At 48.0% G+C, this 13,103-nt stretch overlaps 1 long non-coding RNA gene across 1 annotated transcript; it reads left to right on the plus strand.

Annotated features, from left to right (window-relative positions):
• Positions 1-555: 555 nt before the first annotated feature.
• LOC144282676 (uncharacterized) lies at positions 556-5,118 on the plus strand. The gene is made up of 3 exons (XR_013351178.1): positions 556-876; positions 1,167-1,280; positions 3,455-5,118. It is a non-coding gene; the product is annotated as an uncharacterized LOC144282676 (long non-coding RNA).
• The last annotated feature ends 7,985 nt before the right edge of the window (positions 5,119-13,103 follow it).

Here is a 13,103-nt window from a genome sequence, read left to right on the forward strand (position 1 = left end):
CCTCACTGTATTTACTTATCAAAAGTCTCTTAACAAGAAACCGACTCACAGATGCTTAGTTAATGGTGCTTTTTATATTTCAGTGCAATTCAATATAATCTAGGCCTAAGGCTAAGGTCATTACTTTTGCTTGTAATTGTTTGGCTAAAGTTCTCACTGCCATGGCATCATGCCAGGTCATATGTACCAAATGAGGCAGAAAATTCATAACGACTCAGGCAAGTCGGTGCTCCTTAGTGGAGTTGACCCTGTGTTTGCTGCAAGTTAGATCATTGACTTCCTTATCTTTTTAATGGCAATTTTTATTTAACTTCCCTTCTCTAGATGCCATAGACAGGAGGAACATAACTAGAAGAGAGAGAGAGAGTGTGTGTGTGTACAAGTGTGTATGACTTTTGAAGTAGTAAGTTGATCCCATATATTCATTATGTATTTATTTCCTGGGAGGGATAATATTCCCCATGTCTCTCCTTCTCTCCAGCTGGGAGCTGGAATGTTCTAACTCATAATTGCAGTTGTGACTCAACAGCCCCTCCTCCTCTGCAAAGAGTCAGAGGAGTTGGGTTGGACACAGAGGAAAGTTCAACAGTCTGTGCATAAGGAAGTGGGTCCCGTGCAGCAGATTTCCAGCTTTTTCATAGAGAGCTGTGAATAGTGATAGGAAGATAGGAGGGGTGGCCATAAGAGGCAGAGAGCTAGAAGAAGGTGCTGCTAAGAGTCTTACCCTGAGCTTGCAGTGAGCCAGGAGGGATGGCCACCCGGGACTAGCCAGCCAGAGACAGGATACCGGGGGTGCCATGGCTGCAGAGATGTAAGGACCTAGGATGAGGATGCCAAGATGAGGAGCTAGGAAAGTAGTTGAAAGGATCTGCACAGGTAAGATGATTGAGGTCAAGAGGAGTACGATGTTATTCACTGGGGAACTTAAAAATTATTTGTTGAGTGACTCTAGACTTAGTTCATGAATAAAGAGTTGGCTGCGGTCATTCCCTTTGCACATCCACTAGTGGTGGAGACGATATGGAAAGGAGCTGTGGTAGATGGAGTAGGAGAATGGAAACAACGGATGGTCCAGGGAGGGAGCTCAGAGAATACTAGAGCAACGGTATCTGATGTGAATACGAAGGTACTTCCTATCTGGTATGGTGCTAACTCTATATTTTCAGCAAAGCATTGAAAAATGAAGAAGGTGATGAATCTGTGGTTGGGAGAAATAAGGCAAGAGATGGCATTGGGTTGAGCCAAGGAGATCCGGAATCGGGCTGCCTTGAGTGGAGAAGGTAATCGTAGAAGACTGTTTCTCTCTGACACGGCCCCTGACCTTTGAAAATGTTGGGGATGCTGCTGGATTTCCAACTATTTGGGGGCTAGGGGCATAGGTTATTTTGTTGTAATGATAAAGAGAAGAAGGTGGAGTGCTTGGGGGTGGGGGGCACTTGGGTACTATTACTAGTTTCCCAAAGCAAAGGGACCAGAGCTTAAAACTAGTATTTTAATATAGCATAACTACTTCTTTGTAGTGAATTACAGGGTGTAATAATATAGTAAAATCATAAATTTTCCTAGCTCTAAGCAGGTCCCCCTGACCACATTTGTGAAAATACAAGCATCAAAAAATGATAGGGTGGATCATAACACAATGAATTTTAAAAAAATCATCAAGTTTCATGGTGTTGGTCGTGGTGGGTGCAGTAAAAGCTTTTCTTTACAAAAACAAAAACAAAAATGCCAACTGATACATGTGGAAGGAATGATGAGAAAAATCATCATTTTTGCCACCAACATTATAATAACCAGTGCAGGCAAGACTCATTACTGGATCCTTAAACCAACAGCTGAGAAGTTGTCAGGGGAGGGTATTCACCATATGGTCCAGCAGTTGCACTTCTTGGTATTTATCCAAAGGAGCTGAAAACTTATGTCCAAACAAAACACTATCTACAGTACAGAACACTATTTGTTCATAACTGCCAAGACTTGGGAAAACCAAGATGCCCTTCCGTGGGCGAGCGGATAAATAAACTGTGGTACATCCAGATAATAGAATAGTATTCAGAACTAAGGTGAAACGAGCTACCAGCCGTGAAATGACGGAGGAATCCTAAATGCATACTACAAAGTGAAATAAACCATATCTAAAGAGGCCATATACTCTGCATGGCTACAAAATACTACATCCCGGAAAAGGAAAGACTTGGAGACGGTAAAGAGATCAGTGGGTGCCTGGGTTAGTGAGGAGGGAGGAATAAGTAGGGAATTTTGGGGTCAGGGAAGCTGTTCCGTATGATACTATAGTGGTGGGTACACGTCCTCAGATATTTGCCAAGACCCACAGACTGTGCGCAGAGCGGACTCTGCCGTGAACTACGGACTTTGCGTGATGAGGATGTATCGGTGTAGCTTCGCCAATTCCAAGTGAGCCCATCTGGTGGAGGGGATCGGTAGTGGGAGGGGGCTCTGCGTGTGGGGCGGGGGGCAAGAGGTGTGGGAAATCAGTAGCTTCCGTTCCGTGCTGCTGCGGACCTAAAACAGCTCTAAAAAATAAAGCTCTAGGTGTGCCTATGAATATTCACATCATCTTGAAGGGCCGTTTGTTATTTATTTCAAGGGGTTAAAGTACCTTTACAATGAAAACCTGTGGCAGATTCCTTCATTAGGCAATCAAAGTTAGCATCCCCAATAATGAGACATTTTATGTTTCCTAATGAGATGCGATGGGATGACTGGGCGTCACTTACATAATGTTGCCAAAATCCTGCCAAAAGTGTTTAACCTGAATCCCACGTTGGGAAGCGGTCAAGTAAATACATGTTATGGGACATTTTACAAAACCCCTGACCTGGACTCTTAGAAAATGCTAATGTAATAAAAGACCACCCAAAACTGGGAGTGAGGGAGATGACGGGAAGGACTGGAAAGACATGGCAACAAAATCCAATGCATCATCCTCGATTGGACACTGGATATTAAAAAAGAGAAAAGCAAAAATAAACAAATAAATAGGTAAATAAATAAAATAAAATTTAAGAAAAAAAAAAGAGAAAAGCAGTTTTAAGGACTCCATTGGGTCAATGGGAAAGGTTTCGACATGGACTGATATCGGAAGGTATTTTATCAAGTTTAAATGCTTTAAATACAATATTAATCTTGGGCTTATGCAGGAGAATATTCTTACTATTGAAGTATAGTAAAATATACTAATATTTTATATTATATTTAATTATTATCATATTATATTTAATTATATATTATATTTAATATTTTATAATTTATATTTAGGTTTTAAGTATTATGATGTTTGCCGTTTTCTCAAATGATGACACACACGCGAGAACGCACACATACGTGCACCCTGAGCGTGAGATAAAGCAAATGTGGCAAAATGTTTCCAATGGGTGAACCCAGAGGAAAGATGTGATGGATCCTTATACTATTCCTTCCATTTTTTTTGTAGGTTTGAAAATTTCCAAAATACCACATTCATGGTCTTACCCAGCGTGAGATAGCTGAGGCCAGGCGGTTCCAGTGACTTACCCAGACGCAGTGTCAGCGGCCCGTCGAGGCTGCTCGGGGGGCCCTGATGGGTGTCGGGCTCCGTGCCGGGACCCCCTGGGGGAGAGTAGCAATGAATCGGGTCGTGTCTGCTGAGCGGCCCCTGCTGTGACGGCGGCCTCGCCGGTGCCCACATCAGAGGGCTCAGACAGAAAGAAAAGCACCCGAATGAGCCGTCCTGGGCGGGCCCGTCCTGGCCTTGACAGCCCCGGCTGCTGCAGGTGCCCGATGGGGGCCAGGGTGGCCCTGGGGGTGGTGGCCAGGGCACAGGCCTCAGGTGTCCCGGGGACGGGCCTCAGGTGTCCCGGGGACGGGCCTTGGGTGTCCCGGGAGGCCTCCAGGCGGGCCAAGTGGGACACACAGGGAGGGAGGTCGGTAAGGCCAGCTGCCCAGGCCGCAGATGCGCTGCTCGGGGACATACACCGACAGCCCTTCTGCGGTGGAGACTCGAGGAAAAGAAGTGTCAAGGGGGGGTGTTGGGGCCTCGGCCTGGGAAACAAGTCACTCCGACCGCGGTTGTGTGGGCGCCACGAGGACCAGGGAGGGGAGGGAAGACGGTAAGCCAAGCAGGGGGGGAACGATGGGGGCTTCCCTCCCTGCTCACCCATCCTAAATAAAGGCTCCGCGGGACCTGATGCAACCTAGAAAATGCCACTGGTTGGGTCCCCGCTGATTCACGGGGAGCCGCTGGCTGGCCCGGCTGCAGGGCGCCCCCTGGTCCTCCAGTTCGCTGCAGCCCACCTCGTGCACTTGCACCCCTGCCCCTGGGCCGCCCTTGCCCTGAGCGCCCTCCGTGGGCCCCACAGGACCCCTGGGCCCAGCTCATGTCCCCGAGTGCCGCACGGTCCGGGGAGGCCACTCAGGGTCCACCTGCAGATGCACCTGCACACAGTCCCTGGCGCAGGACGCCTTCAAAGCGGCCCGTTGACATGAGAGGCGTCGGCTCCTGCCACCCTGGGACCCCGTGCTCACCGACGCTGACCCCACTTTCTCCTCTCAACCCTCCGCCTGGGCGCCGCATCCCACTTTCTGTCTCTAGGAGTCGGCCTACCTGGGGACCTCCCAGAGGCACGATTATACAGCATTTCGTCATTTTGTGTTGCCCACCATTGTGCCCTCACCTGGGCCCCGAGCCCCACTCACTCCAGGCTCTGTGATGGGAGGGCAGTATCTGTTGCCCAAAGTAATTTGTCATTTTTTTTAAACTGAAAAAAAATTAAATTGTGTGTATATTTAATTCAGAAAGGGTGATAAAGGTATATATGTATGTGCATCACAGAAACACAGCAGGACTCCATGCAGAAATCCTGCATTTCATTTTTTAAAAGATTTCTTTTTTAGGTTTATTTGGTAGAGAGCACAAGCAGGGGGAGCCGCAGGCAGAGGGAGAGGCTCCCCACTAATCTGGGAGCCCCTGGACCTGGGGCTGGATCCCAGGACCCTGAGATCGTGACCCGAGCTGAAGGCAGATGCTTAGCCGACATGGGCCGTCCAGGCGCCCGCGTTTCATCTTTTTGGAAAAAAACAAAAAAAAAAACAAAATAAAACAAAACAACCTTTATTGAAGTATGACTGACATACAGTAAACTGCATGTAATTAAAGTTTATAATTTGCTGGGTTTTTTAATTCTTTTTTTAGATTTTTGTTTTGGCAAGAGCACTGAGCACGAACCTGCCCTCTGCCCCTTACAGTGGAATCGCTGGCCTTACGCAGGGTGCTGCCCGGCAGGGCGTCGGGACTAATTCGCCTCCCGTGGCCAGGGCTTCACGCACGTTGGTTCATGGCTCAGTCCCGGGTCACCCGTCCCCTCCGAGCCCATGACCCCGACTGTTGCGGCCCCTCATGTCACGCGGTAGGTGTCGTCCTGTGACGGGCTTATTCACCTAACAACGTCCTTAAGATTTACCAATATCACCACCTCTTGCACAGGGCTTTTTTCTTATTTATTTATAAATAAATGTTTATCTATATTAGATATATGATTAGATATATATTAGATATATTAGATATTATAAATAAATATATTTTTATATATTTTTTATATATTATAAAATGATGTTTATTTATGAACAGATTTTTATTTACTTATTTGAGAGCGAGAGAGCGAGCACCAGCAGCGGGACCCCGGGCAGGGCGCCAGGGCCCCGGGGTCACGACCTGCGCCGACAGCAGACTGAGCCCCCAGGTGCCCCAGTTTCTTTTCTTTTAAGAGGCTGAGGACTATTCTCTGTCGTGCCTGAACCCCGCTTTCTCCGCTATCCATACTTGCATCGTCCCCGTTCCTTGGTTACTGTGAATACTGCTGCATGGACATGGTGTTCCGCTGCCTCTTCGGGATCCTGATTTCAATTCTTTTGGATAAATACCCCAAAATGGGATTGCTGGATCGTCTAGCATTTCCGTTTTTAATCCTCTGAGTTATCTCCACGCTGTTTTCCAAAGCAGCTGCACCATTTTGCGTTTCCACCAACAGCGGATAAGGACTCCAATGTCCTTTCATCCTTGCAAACACGTTTTGTATTTCATTTTTTTTTTTTCATTTTTTTCACACCGGACAGGTGTGAAGTGCTATCTTGTGGTTTTGGTTTCCATTTCCCTAATGATCAGGGATGTTGAGCATTTTTTCATACACCTGTTGACCATTTGTAGGTCTTTTCTTTTCTTTTTTTTTTTTTTTGAGAAATGTGTATTCAAGTTCTTAGCCCATTTTAAAATCCAGTCATTAGTTTCTTTTGCCGTTGACTTGTAGGAGTTCCTCATATCTTTATTTGATAAAGATTTAAAAATCTGTATTTTCCGTCATATCTTTATCAGTCATGTTGCTTATAGATATTTTCCACCATCCCATACGCTGCCTTTTTACTCCATTGATCAACTCTTTTGACGTGCAGAGAGCTTTTGGTTTAATATGATCCTGTTTGTTGATTTTTGCTCTCGTTGCCTGTGCTTTGGGTGTTGTATACACGAAATCATTATGAAGACCAATGCCGTGAAGCTTTTCCTCTGTTTTCTTCTAGGAAGTTTTATAATTTCACATATCATATTTAAGTCTTTAATCTATTTTGAGCTGATTTTTATGTGTGATGTAAGGGCCCAATTTCATCCTTTCGCATGTGGACATCCAGTCTTCCCAACACCATTTGTTGAGGGGATTATAATTGATCATAAACAGGTATTGAATTTTATCAAACCCTTTCTGTACCTATTGGGACATTCATGTTAATTTTTATCCTTTATTCTCTGCCAGATAAACTGTGTACTCCATTTCACGTAGGCCGCTGTTTGGAGGATTATCTTGTTCCTTTGGTGACAAGGCCTTTGGAATAGCTTTGCTTGGCCCGTCATTGCCCTTGACTCTCTGTGTTGGTGTCTGTGCACGGGACAAGGCAGCTACCTTTCCCGGTGTTCACGGTCTGGCTTCTTACGAGGAGAAGACCCTGTAAGAAGGTCTCCACCAGTCAGCTCAGCCAGATTCCGAAGGGCCTTTCTAACCTTCTGGATAGCCCGACTCACTTTCTCTGTCCTCTGTGGACTCCAGTGTATATGGGGTCCCAGTTGGACACCGGGACAAACGAGACTGCAGCCAGATCCTCGAGAGCCTCCAGAAGATTTGCCAACTGGATGCTCCATCCAATCTGAGTTTTTCCTCCGCTCGCTCTGGGCTGAACTGGGAGGGAATGCTAGGACAGTTGGGTGCCTGCATCTCGTCTCCGTTCTCACTAGCTCCTAGGAAGCTAAATAATGCCAGGTCCCAACCCCACTGAGATGGACAAGACAGCTCCCGGGAAAGTTGTCGTGTTGGGTGCCTGGACCGACGCTTTCCCGCCCGAGGAGAGGCTGGAAGCTGTGCTTTTGATCTCTTTGCTCTTTGCTCAGGCGAAGGAGGAGCCATGGAATTTCCCGGCTCAGGCTGCCGTCTCCATTCTCCCCAGGTAGTCGGACTGTGCTGGACCCATCAGAGCTCAAGACTGACAAGACAGAAGGCCAACCTTCGTGGAGGCCCCTCAGGAAATTTGAATTGTTGGACATATAAGCCAGCTTTTGCTCCCCCTGGGAAAAGCTGGAACTAGGGGATCTCTTCCTGACTGGATGGCACTCAGCCAGCAGGGATTTGGTGGAACAGGTGTGCCCAATCTCCCTACCAGCTTTGGTGACTAGGGTTTCACATTCACCCAGGGTACAGGACCCTTTCGGTTGGTCTGGATTTCTCACAAAGAATTTTCTGTGAATTGCTGCTGAATCAGTGTGTTTGGGGGAGAACGGAGGGTCCAGGGCTTCCTCCCCTGCCATCTTGCTGATGTCACATCAAAGAGTGACATTTCAAAGGCTTATTTTATAGGCCTTGTTAACAGATTTCATCAGAACGACCATATAAAAATGTGGGTCCAGTTTTAGGTTCCCATGGAGCTCTTGATGGCATCTTTTCCCCTTAATATAAATTGGTCCTAGGCTGGAGAACTGATCTTTTTTCTTGACTCCTCGCTCAAAAGTTCTCTTCTAGTTCCATAGTCCTATCTGGCACCAGCATTCACCTCTGAACCCCCTTTTGGCACCCCCTGGTTCTGCTTGGTGCTAGTTCCCAGGTCCTGTACTTACCCCTGCCTATGGCCTGCCTGTGTCTGGGCAGATGTGCTGGAGATTAGATTCTCCGGTGTTGAGTCCTGCCTGAAGGTCTGAACCTCTCAACTGCTGGCTTTGTGCTGGGATTTTGCCAATCTGCTTAGTTGGCTCCCGGGGCCCGGGCCGTTCCCTCCAGCTCTGCCCCTGCAGCGTGGACTTCTCTCCCAGTCCTGATTCTCTCCAAGTTGATATACTGACTTGCAGGAACCTTTACGTCCGGCTAAAAAGAAGACTTGGCAGAAGTTTTGGAACCTACTGGGACAAACAATGTACAGTAGGGGAGAATGGAGGAAAAGTGTGATGGTTTTGTCGACTCCACTCAGCCCCTCAATATATAATGATTGACGTGTTCAGGGGTAACCAGGAAGAAGGAATAAAAGGAGGCAGGAGAGAAAGCAAACAGGAGGAAGATATGGGAGGGTCACATCTGCGGGTGCTTCGAGTTATTGAACCATGAAGTGGAGCTAGAACTTCGAAAAAAAAGGTGTATTGACGGGCCACCATATTGTTCCCAACCCCAACCCTTCCAGAAAACCCCAATAAAGCCTCAGAAGCTGCAGTCAATGCTGGAGGTAGAAGCCACTTACAGTCACTCTTGACTCCTTTCCCTTTATCTCTATATTTAGGGTAAATTCTGGCTCTTCCGGTTTGGTCCTTCAAGGACCAAAATCAAAGTAAATGGATAGAGAAACGCCCCGGCTTCTAGGAGAAAAGCTCTTTAAACAGGGTTACCGTATCCAGCGACAGAAACCAGCTCTAGCTAATTCCTACAGAGAGAGGATCTGGTGTTAGGGAACGCAGACGGCCTCGAGCAAATGAAGACAGTAAACTTCCCTCGTAATAAAATACATGAAGTTTCAAACTGCACTGAGATATGATTTTCAACTTATCGCATTGGCGGAAATCCAAAGGTCGGACAAATCCCGTTGGCAAGGCGGTGGGGGAAAGGGCACCCTCAGGTGTTGCTGGTGGGGGCGCAAAGTGATCAATCTCTATGGAGGCAAATTTGACAATATTTATGGAAATCACAAATGCACCTGTCCCTGGACTTAGCGATCCTGTTTCTGGGAGTTTCTTCCGCAGGCACATCCACATACCTGGGAGAGGGAGGCCATGCCGTTCACAACGGCGAAAGAATTGGGAACAAGCCAAATAAACATCAGTGGACACTGGTTAGAATGAACCTATAAACTACATATACAGCCACACGGTGGACACGTACGGCTCTACCAGGAGGATGAGAAAGCCTTTTATGTCCTCGTCCAGTATTTTACCGAGCAAGGTGCAAAAGGTGTATGTGCCCAGCATGCCACGCTTTGTGCAAGAAAAGAACATAATAAGAGCATGTATTTGTATTCCTTATGTCTGCAAGCAGAAAAGCTAAGAGGATGCAGGAACTTTAGGGTTGGCTGCCTGAGGGTGTGAGGTGCAAAGGAGCAGGTTGGGGACCGGCTTGCACACCTCGAGCTGCTTCAAGCTTAGGGCAAAGTTGTTGGAGCTTGAACGTTGACTAAAGCGATGGTGCCGTTTCCTAGGGGGCCTGGGTCGCCAGGCGCGGAGGCCACCCTGGGGAGCGACAGGCCAGGTGACCGTGCGGGCTCTGCGAGGGCAGGACAGCGGGGGCCGCGTGGACGTCCAGCTTCTGGAGGCACAGAGGTGGGGCTCCGGGGCAGCCCTGGCTCCCAGGCCTCGGGGGGTTGGGGGGCTTCCCGAAGGACACGAGGAAGCCCCCGCGGCCCTGGCCCCAGGCCCGTTCTCACGATCCTCACACGTCCTTCATGGACCCCGCTCACCATCCAGCTGCCCATCTATCCATCTTCCCAGACGTCCACACAACAAAGTGTGTTTTTCAGGCATTGACATGAGTCACTTGGCCCCGAGCTCTGTGCTGGGCAGTGAGTGTGAGGGACCAGGGCTGCTGCCGGGAACCCCGCGGCCCCCCAAGGACACGGAGCCGCAGGTACACCAAGGCCAGGCGAGGAGTGCTCGCTCCCATACTCGGAGCAAGGTCACTATGGGGAACTGCAGGACGTAGGAAGGTCAGGCCGGGGCCCAGGCCCAGAGTAGAGGATCCCAGAAAGAGGTGGCCCGTGGGGGCCACAGGAAGCCAAGCTGCCCCCGCCAGCCTGGGGCCGGCGCCCAGGACAGGGGGGCTCTGTGCATGGGGGGTCAGCACCCGGCTGGAGCTCCCCGCCGGCCAGACCCCCCCCACCTGCAGGCCCGCGAGCCACCCGCGGAGGGTGCGTGGGGTCAGACTGCGGCCCGCTCTGCTCCCTCGCTGGGAACACAGGACTCCGAAGGCCTTGGGTGCTGGGTGGCACCGGCCGGGGTCCCTGCTCGTGCTTCTCGGCGGCGGGCCTGCATCTCCTCCCGTGTCCCCAGCGCGGGCGGGCAGCACCGAACCCGTCTGCCAGCTTCCTGCCCAGTGAGCTCGCCAGCCAGCTCCTATCTCAGCATTTCTCGTGTTTTGCTCCTTTGCCCTTTGAAGCCAAGCGTAGAATGACAGCTTCTCTAGCAGAAAGCGGATTTTGCCACATTTATTTTATTGCTTTACGGGCAGGACACTGTTAGGCAAGAGGCTATAATATAAGGGACCGTTGTGGACATTGCTGCTATAAACATCGGGGCACCGAGGGGGGCTCTTGGTGGGATGAGCACTGGGCGTTGTTCTATAAGTGGAAAAATCGAACACCAATAAAAAATAAATTAAAAAAAAAAAATTAAAATAAATAAATAAATAAATAAATAAATAAATAAATAATAAATAATAAGGAACTGTTGACAGGGTCTTGTTGGAAATTTGTTCTAATATATAGATATAAAAGCCCAAAACCGCAAACCCCAATAACCAGCCCCTACAGTTGCTGGTGAGTGACTTCAGCGAGATGCGACCTCCCGTTATGTTATTTTGCAGGGTGCTGGTGTTGCACGCTGGGGACTCGCTCCGCTGGCGTAAATTAGCAGCACCCTTAGTGGTGTCCTGGTCGGGACACAGCGCCCGGGCATGGGGACCCATGCCTTGCACACTCCACTCTACCTGCAGCGGCGGGACCCCCCGTTTCACAGCCGGCCCTCCCCCAGGGGTGCCAGAGGCTCCCCTGCCCCCCCAGCCTCACCAGCACCTGCTGCTTCTTGTGCTGTTAGTTGTAGCCGTTCTGACGGGCGAGAGGCGGCAGCTCGCTGGGCTTTGGCCCGCGTGGCCCTGAAGGGGGGTGATGCTCCCGTGTCCATCGGCCGTCCGTGGGTCTGTCTCCTCGGGGAAAACGTGTATTCCTGTCTTCTCTCCGTTTTTAAAATTGGATTATTCATTTTGGGGTGTTGAGTTTTAGGTTCTTTATATATTTTGGATCCTAACCCTTCGGTGGATTCACCATTTCCAAGTATCTCCTATTCTGTAGGTGGCCTTCTAGTTTTGCTGGTTATTTCCATATAACCAGCAGAAGCTTTTTATTTTCATGTAGTCCCAGTTGTTTATTTTTGCTATTGTTTCCCTGGCCCGAGGAGACATTTTTTGAAAGAAGTTGCTATGGATGATGTCAAAGTTACTACCTGTGTTCTCCTCTAGGATTTCTATGATTTTTGGTCTCACATTTAGGTCTTTAATCCACTTTGGTTTTTCGTTTTGTTTTGTTTTTGTTTTTTTTTAATCCCCTTTGAATTTATTTTTATGCATGGGGTAAGGAAGTGGCCCAGTTTCATTCTTTTGCCTGTTGCCCTCCAGTTTCCCCAATACCAGTTGTTGAAGAGACAGTCTTTTCCTTATTGGATATTTTTTTTCCCCCTATTGGATATTCTTTCCAGCTTTTTGAAGACTAATTGACCATGTAATCGTGGGTTCATTTCTGGGCTCTTTATTCTGTTCCATTGATCTCTGTGTCTATTTTTGTGCCAATACCGCACCGTTTTGATGACTCCTGCTTTGTAACATAGCTTCAAGTCTGGGACTGCGATGCCTCCAGCTTCATTTTTCTTTTTCAACGTTGCTTTGACTATTTGGGGCCTTTTGTGGCTCCACACAAATTTTAGGATCGTTTGTTCCAGCCCTGTGAAGGATGCTGGTGGCACTTTGATAGGGATGGCATTAAATGTGTGGATCGCTCTGGGTGACATAGACATATTAACAGTATCTGTTCTTCCGATTGATGAGCAGGGAATGTCTTTCCATATCTCTGTGTCATCTTCAATTTCATCAGTGTCTTATAGTTTTCAGAGGACAGATCCTTTACCTCTCTGGTTCGGTTAATTCCGAGGTATCTTTATGATTTTTGGTATGATTGTAAATGGTATCGATTCCTTAACTTCTCTTTCTGCTGCTTCATTGTTAGTGTCTAGAAATGCAACAGATTTCTGGGGATCCCTGGGCGGCTCCGTCGGTTAAGCGTCTGCCTTCTGCTCAGGTCATGATCCCAGGGCCCTGGGAGTGAGTCCCACATCAGGCTCCCTGCTCAGCGGGGAGTCTGCTTCTCCTTCCTCCTCTTCCTCTGCCTCCTCCCCAGCTTGTGCGTGCTCTCTCTCTGTGTCTCAAATAAATAAAATCTTTAAAAAAAAAAAGAGTTGCAACAGATTTCTGTACATTGATTTTGCATCTTGCGACTTTACTGAATTAATGTATCAGTCCTAGTGCTTTCTTGGTGGACTCTTTGGGTTTTCTATATATTGTATCATGTTATCTGCAAAGAGCGAAAGCTGAACTTCTTGCCAATTTAGATGCCTTTTGTTTCTTTCTGTTTGATTGCTACGGTTAGGACTTCCAGTAGTATGTTTAATGAAAGTGGTGAAGGTGGATGTCCCTGTCTCGTTCTTGACTTAGGGGAAAAGCTCTCAGTTTTTCACCATTGAGTATGATGTTAGTTGCGGGTTTTTCATGATAGATGGCCTTAATTATGTTGAAGTATATTCCCTCCAATCCTACCTAATTTTTGATCTAATC

The sequence above is a fragment of the Canis aureus genome, chromosome 13, assembly GCF_053574225.1.
Source record: "Canis aureus isolate CA01 chromosome 13, VMU_Caureus_v.1.0, whole genome shotgun sequence".
Taxonomy (NCBI): Eukaryota; Metazoa; Chordata; class Mammalia; order Carnivora; family Canidae; genus Canis; species Canis aureus.